The 17,756-nt window shown below is 51.1% G+C and overlaps 22 non-coding genes across 22 annotated transcripts; all 22 read left to right on the top strand.

Annotated features, from left to right (window-relative positions):
• The first annotated feature begins 593 nt into the window (after positions 1 to 593).
• On the top strand, positions 594 to 666 carry Trnaa-ugc. The gene has a single exon. It is a non-coding gene; the product is annotated as a tRNA-Ala (tRNA).
• Positions 667 to 1,082: 416 nt separating this feature from the next.
• Trnaa-agc lies at positions 1,083 to 1,155 on the top strand. The gene has a single exon. It is a non-coding gene; the product is annotated as a tRNA-Ala (tRNA).
• Positions 1,156 to 2,168: 1,013 nt separating this feature from the next.
• Trnaa-ugc lies at positions 2,169 to 2,241 on the top strand. The gene has a single exon. It is a non-coding gene; the product is annotated as a tRNA-Ala (tRNA).
• Positions 2,242 to 2,657: 416 nt separating this feature from the next.
• Positions 2,658 to 2,730, top strand: Trnaa-agc. Its single transcript has one exon. It is a non-coding gene; the product is annotated as a tRNA-Ala (tRNA).
• A 1,013-nt stretch (positions 2,731 to 3,743) lies between these two features.
• Trnaa-ugc lies at positions 3,744 to 3,816 on the top strand. The gene has a single exon. It is a non-coding gene; the product is annotated as a tRNA-Ala (tRNA).
• Positions 3,817 to 4,232: 416 nt separating this feature from the next.
• Trnaa-agc lies at positions 4,233 to 4,305 on the top strand. Its single transcript has one exon. It is a non-coding gene; the product is annotated as a tRNA-Ala (tRNA).
• Positions 4,306 to 5,318: 1,013 nt separating this feature from the next.
• On the top strand, positions 5,319 to 5,391 carry Trnaa-ugc. The gene has a single exon. It is a non-coding gene; the product is annotated as a tRNA-Ala (tRNA).
• A 416-nt stretch (positions 5,392 to 5,807) lies between these two features.
• Positions 5,808 to 5,880, top strand: Trnaa-agc. Its single transcript has one exon. It is a non-coding gene; the product is annotated as a tRNA-Ala (tRNA).
• A 1,013-nt stretch (positions 5,881 to 6,893) lies between these two features.
• On the top strand, positions 6,894 to 6,966 carry Trnaa-ugc. The gene has a single exon. It is a non-coding gene; the product is annotated as a tRNA-Ala (tRNA).
• Positions 6,967 to 7,382: 416 nt separating this feature from the next.
• On the top strand, positions 7,383 to 7,455 carry Trnaa-agc. The gene has a single exon. It is a non-coding gene; the product is annotated as a tRNA-Ala (tRNA).
• Positions 7,456 to 8,468: 1,013 nt separating this feature from the next.
• Trnaa-ugc lies at positions 8,469 to 8,541 on the top strand. The gene has a single exon. It is a non-coding gene; the product is annotated as a tRNA-Ala (tRNA).
• A 416-nt stretch (positions 8,542 to 8,957) lies between these two features.
• Trnaa-agc lies at positions 8,958 to 9,030 on the top strand. The gene has a single exon. It is a non-coding gene; the product is annotated as a tRNA-Ala (tRNA).
• Positions 9,031 to 10,043: 1,013 nt separating this feature from the next.
• On the top strand, positions 10,044 to 10,116 carry Trnaa-ugc. The gene has a single exon. It is a non-coding gene; the product is annotated as a tRNA-Ala (tRNA).
• A 416-nt stretch (positions 10,117 to 10,532) lies between these two features.
• Trnaa-agc lies at positions 10,533 to 10,605 on the top strand. The gene has a single exon. It is a non-coding gene; the product is annotated as a tRNA-Ala (tRNA).
• Positions 10,606 to 11,618: 1,013 nt separating this feature from the next.
• On the top strand, positions 11,619 to 11,691 carry Trnaa-ugc. The gene has a single exon. It is a non-coding gene; the product is annotated as a tRNA-Ala (tRNA).
• Positions 11,692 to 12,107: 416 nt separating this feature from the next.
• Trnaa-agc lies at positions 12,108 to 12,180 on the top strand. The gene has a single exon. It is a non-coding gene; the product is annotated as a tRNA-Ala (tRNA).
• A 1,013-nt stretch (positions 12,181 to 13,193) lies between these two features.
• Positions 13,194 to 13,266, top strand: Trnaa-ugc. The gene has a single exon. It is a non-coding gene; the product is annotated as a tRNA-Ala (tRNA).
• Positions 13,267 to 13,682: 416 nt separating this feature from the next.
• On the top strand, positions 13,683 to 13,755 carry Trnaa-agc. Its single transcript has one exon. It is a non-coding gene; the product is annotated as a tRNA-Ala (tRNA).
• Positions 13,756 to 14,768: 1,013 nt separating this feature from the next.
• Positions 14,769 to 14,841, top strand: Trnaa-ugc. The gene has a single exon. It is a non-coding gene; the product is annotated as a tRNA-Ala (tRNA).
• A 416-nt stretch (positions 14,842 to 15,257) lies between these two features.
• Trnaa-agc lies at positions 15,258 to 15,330 on the top strand. The gene has a single exon. It is a non-coding gene; the product is annotated as a tRNA-Ala (tRNA).
• Positions 15,331 to 16,343: 1,013 nt separating this feature from the next.
• Trnaa-ugc lies at positions 16,344 to 16,416 on the top strand. Its single transcript has one exon. It is a non-coding gene; the product is annotated as a tRNA-Ala (tRNA).
• A 416-nt stretch (positions 16,417 to 16,832) lies between these two features.
• Trnaa-agc lies at positions 16,833 to 16,905 on the top strand. Its single transcript has one exon. It is a non-coding gene; the product is annotated as a tRNA-Ala (tRNA).
• Positions 16,906 to 17,756: the final 851 nt, after the last annotated feature.

Genomic DNA, 17,756 nt, shown 5'->3' with positions numbered 1-17,756 from the left:
GCTGCCTGCAGACACCGAACAGCCACACTAGGAGGGCGGCCTAAGTCGTCGGCGAAATGTGCTCATTCGCTTGTGTGCGACGTCAAGCTCTAAATAAGGCTGTCACTAGCGTGAGCGTTGCGTGAGCGTCGTGTAAAGTCGGAAAAGTCGTCTGCGTGGGTGAGTGGCATGTTTGGGGAGCGTTTCGTAGTTTGCGCAGTGCAATGGAGACGCGGAAAGTTGTTGTGGCCCAGTCTTTTGCAGTTGGACGACAAGAGTGGTACACAGTAGTAAAGTGCGAGGCAGTGAGTTGGCATGAACAGTCGAGTGCACAATGGGTCTTCAGATGTGCTTGTTACCTCAGGTGCTGTGTGATTGTCGACATGGAGTGAAAACGGAGCAACTTGTGACTGTCCCTTCAATTTAAGACGTTAAAAACGGACGGAATTTGCAGTCGTAATACCAGAGCATCGAAACTACTTGGAACTCTTGCGTATGTGAACGTGTCCGCGCCTTTGTACTCTGGTCCCTTCACCCCTGCAAACCAACCAACCATCGCGTCCGTGCACATAAGAGTAGCAAAGAACGGAGAACAGCGCAGCTTGGTTGTGCTTGGGGGCGTAGCTCAGTTGGTAGAGCGTTCGCTTTGCATGTGAAAGGTCCCGGGTTCAAGCCCCGGCGCCTCCACGTTTTGTGGTCAGTGCGTGGTAAGTGTTGGTCGCGGCGAGCCTAAAGGCACGCAAGATGTTGCAAAGCCAGCGTCACAGACTCGTATACTGACGTAAGGAGAGCAAGACGTAAATGTGAGGACCGGCTGTTGTCGAGGTGTCATCGAGTGCAAATCTGCCTTAGGTATAACGGCCTAACCTCAATGAAGTCTAGAGAGTGGACAACACGTTCGTCTACCTCAGAGCGTTGGCCGAACGCTATTTTCGACGTCGTGCGTGCCACTTTGATTTTGGCCAACTACGATTCGATACAGAATGCAGGAAACCTGAAAGACACCCTCACGGACACATTGAGAGTAGTGTTTGTCAGCGGAATAATGGGAGTGCAAGGGTCTGTGTCATTGATATGGCTGTATGTAGCACAGTTCGTCAGCAGGGGGCGTAGCTCAGATGGTAGAGCGCTCGCTTAGCATGCGAGAGGTACTGGGATCGATACCCAGCGCCTCCAGAATTTTTAACACACCAACATGCGCACACTGCCATGCAAGTGGAATAATTCACAGCCAGAAAATGTGTCAAGGCAGATACGAGCCAACGATTAGCAGCCACAATTGGCAAGCGTGCTGTAATGCGCACGAAGCACCCTCCTCCCACCACTACACTTAATTTAGAAACAGTACAAGTGTTCCCATAAGATTCTCAAACCTATGTCGCAAAGATCAGCCTTGCGCCGAATTCACAAAAATCCCACTGCACATTCCAATTCTTGACGTGCAGTCGGCTGCTACTGGTGTTGCTAGTTGTGACTGCTGATGACAGATGCCGTAGCAATCAATTCATGGAGTGAGTTGTATGTTTTGCGATACTCTGTCTCTGACAAGCAAGCAGAGGTGACATAGGCGCGAACACAGGAAGCTTGCAGCCCCTCGCTGCCTGCAGACACCGAACAGCCACACTAGGAGGGCGGCCTAAGTCGTCGGCGAAATGTGCTCATTCGCTTGTGTGCGACGTCAAGCTCTAAATAAGGCTGTCACTAGCGTGAGCGTTGCGTGAGCGTCGTGTAAAGTCGGAAAAGTCGTCTGCGTGGGTGAGTGGCATGTTTGGGGAGCGTTTCGTAGTTTGCGCAGTGCAATGGAGACGCGGAAAGTTGTTGTGGCCCAGTCTTTTGCAGTTGGACGACAAGAGTGGTACACAGTAGTAAAGTGCGAGGCAGTGAGTTGGCATGAACAGTCGAGTGCACAATGGGTCTTCAGATGTGCTTGTTACCTCAGGTGCTGTGTGATTGTCGACATGGAGTGAAAACGGAGCAACTTGTGACTGTCCCTTCAATTTAAGACGTTAAAAACGGACGGAATTTGCAGTCGTAATACCAGAGCATCGAAACTACTTGGAACTCTTGCGTATGTGAACGTGTCCGCGCCTTTGTACTCTGGTCCCTTCACCCCTGCAAACCAACCAACCATCGCGTCCGTGCACATAAGAGTAGCAAAGAACGGAGAACAGCGCAGCTTGGTTGTGCTTGGGGGCGTAGCTCAGTTGGTAGAGCGTTCGCTTTGCATGTGAAAGGTCCCGGGTTCAAGCCCCGGCGCCTCCACGTTTTGTGGTCAGTGCGTGGTAAGTGTTGGTCGCGGCGAGCCTAAAGGCACGCAAGATGTTGCAAAGCCAGCGTCACAGACTCGTATACTGACGTAAGGAGAGCAAGACGTAAATGTGAGGACCGGCTGTTGTCGAGGTGTCATCGAGTGCAAATCTGCCTTAGGTATAACGGCCTAACCTCAATGAAGTCTAGAGAGTGGACAACACGTTCGTCTACCTCAGAGCGTTGGCCGAACGCTATTTTCGACGTCGTGCGTGCCACTTTGATTTTGGCCAACTACGATTCGATACAGAATGCAGGAAACCTGAAAGACACCCTCACGGACACATTGAGAGTAGTGTTTGTCAGCGGAATAATGGGAGTGCAAGGGTCTGTGTCATTGATATGGCTGTATGTAGCACAGTTCGTCAGCAGGGGGCGTAGCTCAGATGGTAGAGCGCTCGCTTAGCATGCGAGAGGTACTGGGATCGATACCCAGCGCCTCCAGAATTTTTAACACACCAACATGCGCACACTGCCATGCAAGTGGAATATATCACAGCCAGAAAATGTGTCAAGGCAGATACGAGCCAACGATTAGCAGCCACAATTGGCAAGCGTGCTGTAATGCGCACGGAGCACCCTCCTCCCACCACTACACTTAATTTAGAAACAGTACAAGTGTTCCCATAAGATTCTCAAACCTATGTCGCAAAGATCAGCCTTGCGCCGAATTCACAAAAATCCCACTGCACATTCCATTTCTTGACGTGCAGTCGGCTGCTACTGGTGTTGCTAGTTGTGACTGCTGATGACAGATGCCGTAGCAATCAATTCATGGAGTGAGTTGTATGTTTTGCGATACTCTGTCTCTGACAAGCAAGCAGAGGTGACATAGGCGCGAACACAGGAAGCTTGCAGCCCCTCGCTGCCTGCAGACACCGAACAGCCACACTAGGAGGGCGGCCTAAGTCGTCGGCGAAATGTGCTCATTCGCTTGTGTGCGACGTCAAGCTCTAAATAAGGCTGTCACTAGCGTGAGCGTTGCGTGAGCGTCGTGTAAAGTCGGAAAAGTCGTCTGCGTGGGTGAGTGCCATGTTTGGGGAGCGTTTCGTAGTTTGCGCAGTGCAATGGAGACGCGGAAAGTTGTTGTGGCCCAGTCTTTTGCAGTTGGACGACAAGAGTGGTACACAGTAGTAAAGTGCGAGGCAGTGAGTTGGCATGAACAGTCGAGTGCACAATGGGTCTTCAGATGTGCTTGTTACCTCAGGTGCTGTGTGATTGTCGACATGGAGTGAAAACGGAGCAACTTGTGACTGTCCCTTCAATTTAAGACGTTAAAAACGGACGGAATTTGCAGTCGTAATACCAGAGCATCGAAACTACTTGGAACTCTTGCGTATGTGAACGTGTCCGCGCCTTTGTACTCTGGTCCCTTCACCCCTGCAAACCAACCAACCATCGCGTCCGTGCACATAAGAGTAGCAAAGAACGGAGATCAGCGCAGCTTGCTTGTGCTTGGGGGCGTAGCTCAGTTGGTAGAGCGTTCGCTTTGCATGTGAAAGGTCCCGGGTTCAAGCCCCGGCGCCTCCATGCTTTGTGGTCAGTGCGTGGTAAGTGTTGGTCGCGGCGAGCCTAAAGACACGCAAGATGTTGCAAAGCCAGCGTCACAGACTCGTATACCGACGTAAGGAGAGCAAGACGTAAATGTGAGGACCGGCTGTTGTCGAGGTGTCATCGAGTGCAAATCTGCCTTAGGTATAACGGCCTAACCTCAATGAAGTCTAGAGAGTGGACAACACGTTCGTCTACCTCAGAGCGTTGGCCGAACGCTATTTTCGACGTCGTGCGTGCCACTTTGATTTTGGCCAACTACGATTCGATACAGAATGCAGGAAACCTGAAAGACACCCTCACGGACTCATTGAGAGTAGTGTTTGTCAGCGGAATAATGGGAGTGCAAGGGTCTGTGTCATTGATATGGCTGTATGTAGCGCAGTTCGTCAGCAGGGGGCGTAGCTCAGATGGTAGAGCGCTCGCTTAGCATGCGAGAGGTACTGGGATCGATACCCAGCGCCTCCAGAATTTTTAACACACCAACATGCGCACACTGCCATGCAAGTGGAATAATTCACAGCCAGAAAATGTGTCAAGGCAGATACGAGCCAACGATTAGCAGCCACAATTGGCAAGCGTGCTGTAATGCGCACGAAGCACCCTCCTCCCACCACTACACTTAATTTAGAAACAGTACAAGTGTTCCCATAAGATTCTCAAACCTATGTCGCAAAGATCAGCCTTGCGCCGAATTCACAAAAATCCCACTGCACATTCCAATTCTTGACGTGCAGTCGGCTGCTACTGGTGTTGCTAGTTGTGACTGCTGATGACAGATGCCGTAGCAATCAATTCATGGAGTGAGTTGTATGTTTTGCGATACTCTGTCTCTGACAAGCAAGCAGAGGTGACATAGGCGCGAACACAGGAAGCTTGCAGCCCCTCGCTGCCTGCAGACACCGAACAGCCACACTAGGAGGGCGGCCTAAGTCGTCGGCGAAATGTGCTCATTCGCTTGTGTGCGACGTCAAGCTCTAAATAAGGCTGTCACTAGCGTGAGCGTTGCGTGAGCGTCGTGTAAAGTCGGAAAAGTCGTCTGCGTGGGTGAGTGGCATGTTTGGGGAGCGTTTCGTAGTTTGCGCAGTGCAATGGAGACGCGGAAAGTTGTTGTGGCCCAGTCTTTTGCAGTTGGACGACAAGAGTGGTACACAGTAGTAAAGTGCGAGGCAGTGAGTTGGCATGAACAGTCGAGTGCACAATGGGTCTTCAGATGTGCTTGTTACCTCAGGTGCTGTGTGATTGTCGACATGGAGTGAAAACGGAGCAACTTGTGACTGTCCCTTCAATTTAAGACGTTAAAAACGGACGGAATTTGCAGTCGTAATACCAGAGCATCGAAACTACTTGGAACTCTTGCGTATGTGAACGTGTCCGCGCCTTTGTACTCTGGTCCCTTCACCCCTGCAAACCAACCAACCATCGCGTCCGTGCACATAAGAGTAGCAAAGAACGGAGAACAGCGCAGCTTGGTTGTGCTTGGGGGCGTAGCTCAGTTGGTAGAGCGTTCGCTTTGCATGTGAAAGGTCCCGGGTTCAAGCCCCGGCGCCTCCACGTTTTGTGGTCAGTGCGTGGTAAGTGTTGGTCGCGGCGAGCCTAAAGGCACGCAAGATGTTGCAAAGCCAGCGTCACAGACTCGTATACTGACGTAAGGAGAGCAAGACGTAAATGTGAGGACCGGCTGTTGTCGAGGTGTCATCGAGTGCAAATCTGCCTTAGGTATAACGGCCTAACCTCAATGAAGTCTAGAGAGTGGACAACACGTTCGTCTACCTCAGAGCGTTGGCCGAACGCTATTTTCGACGTCGTGCGTGCCACTTTGATTTTGGCCAACTACGATTCGATACAGAATGCAGGAAACCTGAAAGACACCCTCACGGACACATTGAGAGTAGTGTTTGTCAGCGGAATAATGGGAGTGCAAGGGTCTGTGTCATTGATATGGCTGTATGTAGCACAGTTCGTCAGCAGGGGGCGTAGCTCAGATGGTAGAGCGCTCGCTTAGCATGCGAGAGGTACTGGGATCGATACCCAGCGCCTCCAGAATTTTTAACACACCAACATGCGCACACTGCCATGCAAGTGGAATATATCACAGCCAGAAAATGTGTCAAGGCAGATACGAGCCAACGATTAGCAGCCACAATTGGCAAGCGTGCTGTAATGCGCACGGAGCACCCTCCTCCCACCACTACACTTAATTTAGAAACAGTACAAGTGTTCCCATAAGATTCTCAAACCTATGTCGCAAAGATCAGCCTTGCGCCGAATTCACAAAAATCCCACTGCACATTCCATTTCTTGACGTGCAGTCGGCTGCTACTGGTGTTGCTAGTTGTGACTGCTGATGACAGATGCCGTAGCAATCAATTCATGGAGTGAGTTGTATGTTTTGCGATACTCTGTCTCTGACAAGCAAGCAGAGGTGACATAGGCGCGAACACAGGAAGCTTGCAGCCCCTCGCTGCCTGCAGACACCGAACAGCCACACTAGGAGGGCGGCCTAAGTCGTCGGCGAAATGTGCTCATTCGCTTGTGTGCGACGTCAAGCTCTAAATAAGGCTGTCACTAGCGTGAGCGTTGCGTGAGCGTCGTGTAAAGTCGGAAAAGTCGTCTGCGTGGGTGAGTGCCATGTTTGGGGAGCGTTTCGTAGTTTGCGCAGTGCAATGGAGACGCGGAAAGTTGTTGTGGCCCAGTCTTTTGCAGTTGGACGACAAGAGTGGTACACAGTAGTAAAGTGCGAGGCAGTGAGTTGGCATGAACAGTCGAGTGCACAATGGGTCTTCAGATGTGCTTGTTACCTCAGGTGCTGTGTGATTGTCGACATGGAGTGAAAACGGAGCAACTTGTGACTGTCCCTTCAATTTAAGACGTTAAAAACGGACGGAATTTGCAGTCGTAATACCAGAGCATCGAAACTACTTGGAACTCTTGCGTATGTGAACGTGTCCGCGCCTTTGTACTCTGGTCCCTTCACCCCTGCAAACCAACCAACCATCGCGTCCGTGCACATAAGAGTAGCAAAGAACGGAGATCAGCGCAGCTTGCTTGTGCTTGGGGGCGTAGCTCAGTTGGTAGAGCGTTCGCTTTGCATGTGAAAGGTCCCGGGTTCAAGCCCCGGCGCCTCCATGCTTTGTGGTCAGTGCGTGGTAAGTGTTGGTCGCGGCGAGCCTAAAGACACGCAAGATGTTGCAAAGCCAGCGTCACAGACTCGTATACCGACGTAAGGAGAGCAAGACGTAAATGTGAGGACCGGCTGTTGTCGAGGTGTCATCGAGTGCAAATCTGCCTTAGGTATAACGGCCTAACCTCAATGAAGTCTAGAGAGTGGACAACACGTTCGTCTACCTCAGAGCGTTGGCCGAACGCTATTTTCGACGTCGTGCGTGCCACTTTGATTTTGGCCAACTACGATTCGATACAGAATGCAGGAAACCTGAAAGACACCCTCACGGACTCATTGAGAGTAGTGTTTGTCAGCGGAATAATGGGAGTGCAAGGGTCTGTGTCATTGATATGGCTGTATGTAGCGCAGTTCGTCAGCAGGGGGCGTAGCTCAGATGGTAGAGCGCTCGCTTAGCATGCGAGAGGTACTGGGATCGATACCCAGCGCCTCCAGAATTTTTAACACACCAACATGCGCACACTGCCATGCAAGTGGAATAATTCACAGCCAGAAAATGTGTCAAGGCAGATACGAGCCAACGATTAGCAGCCACAATTGGCAAGCGTGCTGTAATGCGCACGAAGCACCCTCCTCCCACCACTACACTTAATTTAGAAACAGTACAAGTGTTCCCATAAGATTCTCAAACCTATGTCGCAAAGATCAGCCTTGCGCCGAATTCACAAAAATCCCACTGCACATTCCAATTCTTGACGTGCAGTCGGCTGCTACTGGTGTTGCTAGTTGTGACTGCTGATGACAGATGCCGTAGCAATCAATTCATGGAGTGAGTTGTATGTTTTGCGATACTCTGTCTCTGACAAGCAAGCAGAGGTGACATAGGCGCGAACACAGGAAGCTTGCAGCCCCTCGCTGCCTGCAGACACCGAACAGCCACACTAGGAGGGCGGCCTAAGTCGTCGGCGAAATGTGCTCATTCGCTTGTGTGCGACGTCAAGCTCTAAATAAGGCTGTCACTAGCGTGAGCGTTGCGTGAGCGTCGTGTAAAGTCGGAAAAGTCGTCTGCGTGGGTGAGTGGCATGTTTGGGGAGCGTTTCGTAGTTTGCGCAGTGCAATGGAGACGCGGAAAGTTGTTGTGGCCCAGTCTTTTGCAGTTGGACGACAAGAGTGGTACACAGTAGTAAAGTGCGAGGCAGTGAGTTGGCATGAACAGTCGAGTGCACAATGGGTCTTCAGATGTGCTTGTTACCTCAGGTGCTGTGTGATTGTCGACATGGAGTGAAAACGGAGCAACTTGTGACTGTCCCTTCAATTTAAGACGTTAAAAACGGACGGAATTTGCAGTCGTAATACCAGAGCATCGAAACTACTTGGAACTCTTGCGTATGTGAACGTGTCCGCGCCTTTGTACTCTGGTCCCTTCACCCCTGCAAACCAACCAACCATCGCGTCCGTGCACATAAGAGTAGCAAAGAACGGAGAACAGCGCAGCTTGGTTGTGCTTGGGGGCGTAGCTCAGTTGGTAGAGCGTTCGCTTTGCATGTGAAAGGTCCCGGGTTCAAGCCCCGGCGCCTCCACGTTTTGTGGTCAGTGCGTGGTAAGTGTTGGTCGCGGCGAGCCTAAAGGCACGCAAGATGTTGCAAAGCCAGCGTCACAGACTCGTATACTGACGTAAGGAGAGCAAGACGTAAATGTGAGGACCGGCTGTTGTCGAGGTGTCATCGAGTGCAAATCTGCCTTAGGTATAACGGCCTAACCTCAATGAAGTCTAGAGAGTGGACAACACGTTCGTCTACCTCAGAGCGTTGGCCGAACGCTATTTTCGACGTCGTGCGTGCCACTTTGATTTTGGCCAACTACGATTCGATACAGAGTGCAGGAAACCTGAAAGACACCCTCACGGACACATTGAGAGTAGTGTTTGTCAGCGGAATAATGGGAGTGCAAGGGTCTGTGTCATTGATATGGCTGTATGTAGCACAGTTCGTCAGCAGGGGGCGTAGCTCAGATGGTAGAGCGCTCGCTTAGCATGCGAGAGGTACTGGGATCGATACCCAGCGCCTCCAGAATTTTTAACACACCAACATGCGCACACTGCCATGCAAGTGGAATAATTCACAGCCAGAAAATGTGTCAAGGCAGATACGAGCCAACGATTAGCAGCCACAATTGGCAAGCGTGCTGTAATGCGCACGAAGCACCCTCCTCCCACCACTACACTTAATTTAGAAACAGTACAAGTGTTCCCATAAGATTCTCAAACCTATGTCGCAAAGATCAGCCTTGCGCCGAATTCACAAAAATCCCACTGCACATTCCAATTCTTGACGTGCAGTCGGCTGCTACTGGTGTTGCTAGTTGTGACTGCTGATGACAGATGCCGTAGCAATCAATTCATGGAGTGAGTTGTATGTTTTGCGATACTCTGTCTCTGACAAGCAAGCAGAGGTGACATAGGCGCGAACACAGGAAGCTTGCAGCCCCTCGCTGCCTGCAGACACCGAACAGCCACACTAGGAGGGCGGCCTAAGTCGTCGGCGAAATGTGCTCATTCGCTTGTGTGCGACGTCAAGCTCTAAATAAGGCTGTCACTAGCGTGAGCGTTGCGTGAGCGTCGTGTAAAGTCGGAAAAGTCGTCTGCGTGGGTGAGTGGCATGTTTGGGGAGCGTTTCGTAGTTTGCGCAGTGCAATGGAGACGCGGAAAGTTGTTGTGGCCCAGTCTTTTGCAGTTGGACGACAAGAGTGGTACACAGTAGTAAAGTGCGAGGCAGTGAGTTGGCATGAACAGTCGAGTGCACAATGGGTCTTCAGATGTGCTTGTTACCTCAGGTGCTGTGTGATTGTCGACATGGAGTGAAAACGGAGCAACTTGTGACTGTCCCTTCAATTTAAGACGTTAAAAACGGACGGAATTTGCAGTCGTAATACCAGAGCATCGAAACTACTTGGAACTCTTGCGTATGTGAACGTGTCCGCGCCTTTGTACTCTGGTCCCTTCACCCCTGCAAACCAACCAACCATCGCGTCCGTGCACATAAGAGTAGCAAAGAACGGAGATCAGCGCAGCTTGCTTGTGCTTGGGGGCGTAGCTCAGTTGGTAGAGCGTTCGCTTTGCATGTGAAAGGTCCCGGGTTCAAGCCCCGGCGCCTCCATGTTTTGTGGTCAGTGCGTGGTAAGTGTTGGTCGCGGCGAGCCTAAAGACACGCAAGATGTTGCAAAGCCAGCGTCACAGACTCGTATACCGACGTAAGGAGAGCAAGACGTAAATGTGAGGACCGGCTGTTGTCGAGGTGTCATCGAGTGCAAATCTGCCTTAGGTATAACGGCCTAACCTCAATGAAGTCTAGAGAGTGGACAACACGTTCGTCTACCTCAGAGCGTTGGCCGAACGCTATTTTCGACGTCGTGCGTGCCACTTTGATTTTGGCCAACTACGATTCGATACAGAATGCAGGAAACCTGAAAGACACCCTCACGGACTCATTGAGAGTAGTGTTTGTCAGCGGAATAATGGGAGTGCAAGGGTCTGTGTCATTGATATGGCTGTATGTAGCGCAGTTCGTCAGCAGGGGGCGTAGCTCAGATGGTAGAGCGCTCGCTTAGCATGCGAGAGGTACTGGGATCGATACCCAGCGCCTCCAGAATTTTTAACACACCAACATGCGCACACTGCCATGCAAGTGGAATAATTCACAGCCAGAAAATGTGTCAAGGCAGATACGAGCCAACGATTAGCAGCCACAATTGGCAAGCGTGCTGTAATGCGCACGAAGCACCCTCCTCCCACCACTACACTTAATTTAGAAACAGTACAAGTGTTCCCATAAGATTCTCAAACCTATGTCGCAAAGATCAGCCTTGCGCCGAATTCACAAAAATCCCACTGCACATTCCAATTCTTGACGTGCAGTCGGCTGCTACTGGTGTTGCTAGTTGTGACTGCTGATGACAGATGCCGTAGCAATCAATTCATGGAGTGAGTTGTATGTTTTGCGATACTCTGTCTCTGACAAGCAAGCAGAGGTGACATAGGCGCGAACACAGGAAGCTTGCAGCCCCTCGCTGCCTGCAGACACCGAACAGCCACACTAGGAGGGCGGCCTAAGTCGTCGGCGAAATGTGCTCATTCGCTTGTGTGCGACGTCAAGCTCTAAATAAGGCTGTCACTAGCGTGAGCGTTGCGTGAGCGTCGTGTAAAGTCGGAAAAGTCGTCTGCGTGGGTGAGTGGCATGTTTGGGGAGCGTTTCGTAGTTTGCGCAGTGCAATGGAGACGCGGAAAGTTGTTGTGGCCCAGTCTTTTGCAGTTGGACGACAAGAGTGGTACACAGTAGTAAAGTGCGAGGCAGTGAGTTGGCATGAACAGTCGAGTGCACAATGGGTCTTCAGATGTGCTTGTTACCTCAGGTGCTGTGTGATTGTCGACATGGAGTGAAAACGGAGCAACTTGTGACTGTCCCTTCAATTTAAGACGTTAAAAACGGACGGAATTTGCAGTCGTAATACCAGAGCATCGAAACTACTTGGAACTCTTGCGTATGTGAACGTGTCCGCGCCTTTGTACTCTGGTCCCCTCACCCCTGCAAACCAACCAACCATCGCGTCCGTGCACATGAGAGTAGCAAAGAACGGAGAACAGCGCAGCTTGGTTGTGCTTGGGGGCGTAGCTCAGTTGGTAGAGCGTTCGCTTTGCATGTGAAAGGTCCCGGGTTCAAGCCCCGGCGCCTCCATGTTTTGTGGTCAGTGCGTGGTAAGTGTTGGTCGCGGCGAGCCTAAAGGCACGCAAGATGTTGCAAAGCCAGCGTCACAGACTCGTATACTGACGTAAGGAGAGCAAGACGTAAATGTGAGGACCGGCTGTTGTCGAGGTGTCATCGAGTGCAAATCTGCCTTAGGTATAACGGCCTAACCTCAATGAAGTCTAGAGAGTGGACAACACGTTCGTCTACCTCAGAGCGTTGGCCGAACGCTATTTTCGACGTCGTGCGTGCCACTTTGATTTTGGCCAACTACGATTCGATACAGAATGCAGGAAACCTGAAAGACACCCTCACGGACACATTGAGAGTAGTGTTTGTCAGCGGAATAATGGGAGTGCAAGGGTCTGTGTCATTGATATGGCTGTATGTAGCGCAGTTTGTCAGCAGGGGGCGTAGCTCAGATGGTAGAGCGCTCGCTTAGCATGCGAGAGGTACTGGGATCGATACCCAGCGCCTCCAGAATTTTTAACACACCAACATGCGCACACTGCCATGCAAGTGGAATATATCACAGCCAGAAAATGTGTCAAGGCAGATACGAGCCAACGATTAGCAGCCACAATTGGCAAGCGTGCTGTAATGCGCACGGAGCACCCTCCTCCCACCACTACACTTAATTTAGAAACAGTACAAGTGTTCCCATAAGATTCTCAAACCTATGTCGCAAAGATCAGCCTTGCGCCGAATTCACAAAAATCCCACTGCACATTCCAATTCTTGACGTGCAGTCGGCTGCTACTGGTGTTGCTAGTTGTGACTGCTGATGACAGATGCCGTAGCAATCAATTCATGGAGTGAGTTGTATGTTTTGCGATACTCTGTCTCTGACAAGCAAGCAGAGGTGACATAGGCGCGAACACAGGAAGCTTGCAGCCCCTCGCTGCCTGCAGACACCGAACAGCCACACTAGGAGGGCGGCCTAAGTCGTCGGCGAAATGTGCTCATTCGCTTGTGTGCGACGTCAAGCTCTAAATAAGGCTGTCACTAGCGTGAGCGTTGCGTGAGCGTCGTGTAAAGTCGGAAAAGTCGTCTGCGTGGGTGAGTGGCATGTTTGGGGAGCGTTTCGTAGTTTGCGCAGTGCAATGGAGACGCGGAAAGTTGTTGTGGCCCAGTCTTTTGCAGTTGGACGACAAGAGTGGTACACAGTAGTAAAGTGCGAGGCAGTGAGTTGGCATGAACAGTCGAGTGCACAATGGGTCTTCAGATGTGCTTGTTACCTCAGGTGCTGTGTGATTGTCGACATGGAGTGAAAACGGAGCAACTTGTGACTGTCCCTTCAATTTAAGACGTTAAAAACGGACGGAATTTGCAGTCGTAATACCAGAGCATCGAAACTACTTGGAACTCTTGCGTATGTGAACGTGTCCGCGCCTTTGTACTCTGGTCCCTTCACCCCTGCAAACCAACCAACCATCGCGTCCGTGCACATAAGAGTAGCAAAGAACGGAGAACAGCGCAGCTTGGTTGTGCTTGGGGGCGTAGCTCAGTTGGTAGAGCGTTCGCTTTGCATGTGAAAGGTCCCGGGTTCAAGCCCCGGCGCCTACACGTTTTGTGGTCAGTGCGTGGTAAGTGTTGGTCGCGGCGAGCCTAAAGGCACGCAAGATGTTGCAAAGCCAGCGTCACAGACTCGTATACTGACGTAAGGAGAGCAAGACGTAAATGTGAGGACCGGCTGTTGTCGAGGTGTCATCGAGTGCAAATCTGCCTTAGGTATAACGGCCTAACCTCAATGAAGTCTAGAGAGTGGACAACACGTTCGTCTACCTCAGAGCGTTGGCCGAACGCTATTTTCGACGTCGTGCGTGCCACTTTGATTTTGGCCAACTACGATTCGATACAGAATGCAGGAAACCTGAAAGACACCCTCACGGACACATTGAGAGTAGTGTTTGTCAGCGGAATAATGGGAGTGCAAGGGTCTGTGTCATTGATATGGCTGTATGTAGCACAGTTCGTCAGCAGGGGGCGTAGCTCAGATGGTAGAGCGCTCGCTTAGCATGCGAGAGGTACTGGGATCGATACCCAGCGCCTCCAGAATTTTTAACACACCAACATGCGCACACTGCCATGCAAGTGGAATAATTCACAGCCAGAAAATGTGTCAAGGCAGATACGAGCCAACGATTAGCAGCCACAATTGGCAAGCGTGCTGTAATGCGCACGAAGCACCCTCCTCCCACCACTACACTTAATTTAGAAACAGTACAAGTGTTCCCATAAGATTCTCAAACCTATGTCGCAAAGATCAGCCTTGCGCCGAATTCACAAAAATCCCACTGCACATTCCAATTCTTGACGTGCAGTCGGCTGCTACTGGTGTTGCTAGTTGTGACTGCTGATGACAGATGCCGTAGCAATCAATTCATGGAGTGAGTTGTATGTTTTGCGATACTCTGTCTCTGACAAGCAAGCAGAGGTGACATAGGCGCGAACACAGGAAGCTTGCAGCCCCTCGCTGCCTGCAGACACCGAACAGCCACACTAGGAGGGCGGCCTAAGTCGTCGGCGAAATGTGCTCATTCGCTTGTGTGCGACGTCAAGCTCTAAATAAGGCTGTCACTAGCGTGAGCGTTGCGTGAGCGTCGTGTAAAGTCGGAAAAGTCGTCTGCGTGGGTGAGTGGCATGTTTGGGGAGCGTTTCGTAGTTTGCGCAGTGCAATGGAGACGCGGAAAGTTGTTGTGGCCCAGTCTTTTGCAGTTGGACGACAAGAGTGGTACACAGTAGTAAAGTGCGAGGCAGTGAGTTGGCATGAACAGTCGAGTGCACAATGGGTCTTCAGATGTGCTTGTTACCTCAGGTGCTGTGTGATTGTCGACATGGAGTGAAAACGGAGCAACTTGTGACTGTCCCTTCAATTTAAGACGTTAAAAACGGACGGAATTTGCAGTCGTAATACCAGAGCATCGAAACTACTTGGAACTCTTGCGTATGTGAACGTGTCCGCGCCTTTGTACTCTGGTCCCTTCACCCCTGCAAACCAACCAACCATCGCGTCCGTGCACATAAGAGTAGCAAAGAACGGAGATCAGCGCAGCTTGGTTGTGCTTGGGGGCGTAGCTCAGTTGGTAGAGCGTTCGCTTTGCATGTGAAAGGTCCCGGGTTCAAGCCCCGGCGCCTCCATGTTTTGTGGTCAGTGCGTGGTAAGTGTTGGTCGCGGCGAGCCTAAAGGCACGCAAGATGTTGCAAAGCCAGCGTCACAGACTCGTATACTGACGTAAGGAGAGCAAGACGTAAATGTGAGGACCGGCTGTTGTCGAGGTGTCATCGAGTGCAAATCTGCCTTAGGTATAACGGCCTAACCTCAATGAAGTCTAGAGAGTGGACAACACGTTCGTCTACCTCAGAGCGTTGGCCGAACGCTATTTTCGACGTCGTGCGTGCCACTTTGATTTTGGCCAACTACGATTCGATACAGAATGCAGGAAACCTGAAAGACACCCTCACGGACACATTGAGAGTAGTGTTTGTCAGCGGAATAATGGGAGTGCAAGGGTCTGTGTCATTGATATGGCTGTATGTAGCGCAGTTTGTCAGCAGGGGGCGTAGCTCAGATGGTAGAGCGCTCGCTTAGCATGCGAGAGGTACTGGGATCGATACCCAGCGCCTCCAGAATTTTTAACACACCAACATGCGCACACTGCCATGCAAGTGGAATATATCACAGCCAGAAAATGTGTCAAGGCAGATACGAGCCAACGATTAGCAGCCACAATTGGCAAGCGTGCTGTAATGCGCACGGAGCACCCTCCTCCCACCACTACACTTAATTTAGAAACAGTACAAGTGTTCCCATAAGATTCTCAAACCTATGTCGCAAAGATCAGCCTTGCGCCGAATTCACAAAAATCCCACTGCACATTCCAATTCTTGACGTGCAGTCGGCTGCTACTGGTGTTGCTAGTTGTGACTGCTGATGACAGATGCCGTAGCAATCAATTCATGGAGTGAGTTGTATGTTTTGCGATACTCTGTCTCTGACAAGCAAGCAGAGGTGACATAGGCGCGAACACAGGAAGCTTGCAGCCCCTCGCTGCCTGCAGACACCGAACAGCCACACTAGGAGGGCGGCCTAAGTCGTCGGCGAAATGTGCTCATTCGCTTGTGTGCGACGTCAAGCTCTAAATAAGGCTGTCACTAGCGTGAGCGTTGCGTGAGCGTCGTGTAAAGTCGGAAAAGTCGTCTGCGTGGGTGAGTGGCATGTTTGGGGAGCGTTTCGTAGTTTGCGCAGTGCAATGGAGACGCGGAAAGTTGTTGTGGCCCAGTCTTTTGCAGTTGGACGACAAGAGTGGTACACAGTAGTAAAGTGCGAGGCAGTGAGTTGGCATGAACAGTCGAGTGCACAATGGGTCTTCAGATGTGCTTGTTACCTCAGGTGCTGTGTGATTGTCGACATGGAGTGAAAACGGAGCAACTTGTGACTGTCCCTTCAATTTAAGACGTTAAAAACGGACGGAATTTGCAGTCGTAATACCAGAGCATCGAAACTACTTGGAACTCTTGCGTATGTGAACGTGTCCGCGCCTTTGTACTCTGGTCCCTTCACCCCTGCAAACCAACCAACCATCGCGTCCGTGCACATAAGAGTAGCAAAGAACGGAGAACAGCGCAGCTTGGTTGTGCTTGGGGGCGTAGCTCAGTTGGTAGAGCGTTCGCTTTGCATGTGAAAGGTCCCGGGTTCAAGCCCCGGCGCCTACACGTTTTGTGGTCAGTGCGTGGTAAGTGTTGGTCGCGGCGAGCCTAAAGGCACGCAAGATGTTGCAAAGCCAGCGTCACAGACTCGTATACTGACGTAAGGAGAGCAAGACGTAAATGTGAGGACCGGCTGTTGTCGAGGTGTCATCGAGTGCAAATCTGCCTTAGGTATAACGGCCTAACCTCAATGAAGTCTAGAGAGTGGACAACACGTTCGTCTACCTCAGAGCGTTGGCCGAACGCTATTTTCGACGTCGTGCGTGCCACTTTGATTTTGGCCAACTACGATTCGATACAGAATGCAGGAAACCTGAAAGACACCCTCACGGACACATTGAGAGTAGTGTTTGTCAGCGGAATAATGGGAGTGCAAGGGTCTGTGTCATTGATATGGCTGTATGTAGCACAGTTCGTCAGCAGGGGGCGTAGCTCAGATGGTAGAGCGCTCGCTTAGCATGCGAGAGGTACTGGGATCGATACCCAGCGCCTCCAGAATTTTTAACACACCAACATGCGCACACTGCCATGCAAGTGGAATAATTCACAGCCAGAAAATGTGTCAAGGCAGATACGAGCCAACGATTAGCAGCCACAATTGGCAAGCGTGCTGTAATGCGCACGAAGCACCCTCCTCCCACCACTACACTTAATTTAGAAACAGTACAAGTGTTCCCATAAGATTCTCAAACCTATGTCGCAAAGATCAGCCTTGCGCCGAATTCACAAAAATCCCACTGCACATTCCAATTCTTGACGTGCAGTCGGCTGCTACTGGTGTTGCTAGTTGTGACTGCTGATGACAGATGCCGTAGCAATCAATTCATGGAGTGAGTTGTATGTTTTGCGATACTCTGTCTCTGACAAGCAAGCAGAGGTGACATAGGCGCGAACACAGGAAGCTTGCAGCCCCTCGCTGCCTGCAGACACCGAACAGCCACACTAGGAGGGCGGCCTAAGTCGTCGGCGAAATGTGCTCATTCGCTTGTGTGCGACGTCAAGCTCTAAATAAGGCTGTCACTAGCGTGAGCGTTGCGTGAGCGTCGTGTAAAGTCGGAAAAGTCGTCTGCGTGGGTGAGTGGCATGTTTGGGGAGCGTTTCGTAGTTTGCGCAGTGCAATGGAGACGCGGAAAGTTGTTGTGGCCCAGTCTTTTGCAGTTGGACGACAAGAGTGGTACACAGTAGTAAAGTGCGAGGCAGTGAGTTGGCATGAACAGTCGAGTGCACAATGGGTCTTCAGATGTGCTTGTTACCTCAGGTGCTGTGTGATTGTCGACATGGAGTGAAAACGGAGCAACTTGTGACTGTCCCTTCAATTTAAGACGTTAAAAACGGACGGAATTTGC

This window comes from Schistocerca americana, unplaced genomic scaffold (genome assembly GCF_021461395.2).
Source record: "Schistocerca americana isolate TAMUIC-IGC-003095 unplaced genomic scaffold, iqSchAmer2.1 HiC_scaffold_415, whole genome shotgun sequence".
In the NCBI taxonomy this organism is placed as follows: domain Eukaryota; kingdom Metazoa; phylum Arthropoda; class Insecta; order Orthoptera; family Acrididae; genus Schistocerca; species Schistocerca americana.
Note: the sequence above shows the minus strand (reverse complement) of the source record. Positions and strands in the feature narration are given on the sequence as shown.